The sequence below is a fragment of the Schistocerca piceifrons genome, unplaced genomic scaffold (assembly GCF_021461385.2).
Source record: "Schistocerca piceifrons isolate TAMUIC-IGC-003096 unplaced genomic scaffold, iqSchPice1.1 HiC_scaffold_1107, whole genome shotgun sequence".
Classification (NCBI taxonomy): domain Eukaryota; kingdom Metazoa; phylum Arthropoda; class Insecta; order Orthoptera; family Acrididae; genus Schistocerca; species Schistocerca piceifrons.
In genome coordinates, this window is record NW_025726915.1 from 10001 (window position 1) to 12500 (window position 2500).

General features: G+C 57.6%; 1 non-coding gene across 1 annotated transcript in view; it reads right to left on the reverse strand.

Moving 5' to 3' along the window:
- Nucleotides 1-1140, reverse strand: part of LOC124727492 — a 1909-nt gene extending 769 nt beyond the window's left edge. The window contains exon 1 of the ribosomal RNA XR_007007134.1: nucleotides 1-1140. This exon is cut by the window's left edge and continues 769 nt beyond it. This is a non-coding gene — a ribosomal RNA (small subunit ribosomal RNA).
- Nucleotides 1141-2500: the final 1360 nt, after the last annotated feature.

The following is a 2500-nucleotide window of genomic DNA, read 5'->3' on the forward strand; positions in this document are numbered from 1 at the left end:
CGCTGGCTGGCATCGTTTATGGTTAGAACTAGGGCGGTATCTGATCGCCTTCGAACCTCTAACTTTCGTTCTTGATTAATGAAAACATACTTGGCAAATGCTTTCGCTTCTGTTCGTCTTGCGACGATCCAAGAATTTCACCTCTAACGTCGCAATACGAATGCCCCCGCCTGTCCCTATTAATCATTACCTCGGGTTCCGAAAACCAACAAAATAGAACCGAGGTCCTATTCCATTATTCCATGCACACAGTATTCAGGCGGGCTTGCCTGCTTTAAGCACTCTAATTTGTTCAAAGTAAACGTGCCGGCCCACCGAGACACTCAATAAAGAGCACCCTGGTAGGATTTCAACGGGGTCCGCCTCGGGACGCACGAGCACGCACGAGGCGGTCGCACGCCTTCAGCTCGCCCCACCGGCAGGACGTCCCACGATACATGCCAGTTAAACACCGACGGGCGGTGAACCAACAGCGTGGGACACAAATCCAACTACGAGCTTTTTAACCGCAACAACTTTAATATACGCTATTGGAGCTGGAATTACCGCGGCTGCTGGCACCAGACTTGCCCTCCAATAGATACTCGTTAAAGGATTTAAAGTGTACTCATTCCGATTACGGGGCCTCGGATGAGTCCCGTATCGTTATTTTTCGTCACTACCTCCCCGTGCCGGGAGTGGGTAATTTGCGCGCCTGCTGCCTTCCTTGGATGTGGTAGCCGTTTCTCAGGCTCCCTCTCCGGAATCGAACCCTGATTCCCCGTTACCCGTTACAACCATGGTAGGCGCAGAACCTACCATCGACAGTTGATAAGGCAGACATTTGAAAGATGCGTCGCCGGTACGAGGACCGTGCGATCAGCCCAAAGTTATTCAGAGTCACCAAGGCAAACGGACCGGACGAGCCGACCGATTGGTTTTGATCTAATAAAAGCGTCCCTTCCATCTCTGGTCGGGACTCTGTTTGCATGTATTAGCTCTAGAATTACCACAGTTATCCAAGTAACGTGGGTACGATCTAAGGAACCATAACTGATTTAATGAGCCATTCGCGGTTTCACCTTAATGCGGCTTGTACTGAGACATGCATGGCTTAATCTTTGAGACAAGCATATGACTACTGGCAGGATCAACCAGGGAGCTGCGTCAACTAGAGCTGAGCAGCCGGCCGCCCGGGAGTGTGTCCCGGGGGCCCGCGCGAACACGCAAGCGTCCGCTCAATCATTCTGCAAACAGGAGGAGGCTGAGCTCCCCTGCACAATACACCTCGAAACCCTCTCAGGTCCCGGCGGCGCGCAGCGCCGTCCCAAGTACTTGGTCGGGTTCGAGAGAGGCGCAATCGCCCGGAGTTAGGCGAGTAGACGCTTTCGGTGCGACCACCCGTGCTCCCAACTGAGCTTGCCGCTGCCGACAGAGGCCCGGGAGCGTGCTGTCGTGGCATTGCCGGCGGGAGACAACACGCGCCACCTACGGTGACCGGCAGCTCCAACGCCAGCGCCACAGAAGGACAAAAGCCCCACTTGGGTGCCGAAGCGAACTCTCCCAGCACAGCGCACGCGCCAACACATCCGCACAGCTGCGATACAAACCACCAGCGAGAACCGCTGGGGCGACCGAGCAGCAGACGGCGTCGCGGCGCCGAGCGCCGGGCGGCGGCGCATCCTCAACGCACACAGTCCTCAATCGGACCAGCACACTGAAGATGTCCACCGCGCTTCGCACCGGGCCCGCGAGGACCTACTTTGGCCGCACGGCGCCGCGCGCAGGGTGCGCCGGCGCGCAGCTGCGACGCCTGCCGCGTCCGTCGGCCGGCGCGCCTGCCACTGGCCGCCCCCACCAGCCGGCTGTAGCGCGTGCGCCCACGCACCGCGCGGCCAGCACGCCGGGAGGCGCCCCCTCACCGGCCGGGGACGGTCCCACCCAGCCACCGCCGCGTATCGCTTCACACCCAGATGCCGTTCAGTTTCGTCGGCATGGTGGGTATCGCTGGAACAACCGGTTAGTACCTCAACCTATCGTCGCCATCACCGATTCACCCCTAGCGAGAACAACCGCACCACAACAGGTTACCATTTGTTCATTTGCGTAACTTCACCAGAAAACGCAGGCGTCCATCGCCATTTGCAACTTCAACGATTATTGCATGCCTGTGTCAGGTGTCACGCCACACTACGTCTGCCCACATACACGCAACAAAATGTGCACGCCTAGACAATACGTGGAAGGTGGCCCCCGTACGTATGCGATGTCCATTGCTCGAACGACTGTCAACCGGCCTCTGTAGCATGTCGCAGATATGGAACGCGGTGCACCATGCCATCACGGTGTGTGAGGAGAGACGACTAGGTCCGAATACATCAACAGACAGCTCATGCTGATCGCCATCCACGGCGTCCGTTCCTCCCACACGTCTCTATGGCGTACCACACTGCAATCCAGCTCTCATAGGGAGACGACACGTAGCTGCGTGCACAATATTTGCACTGTATGGTCCGCCGTT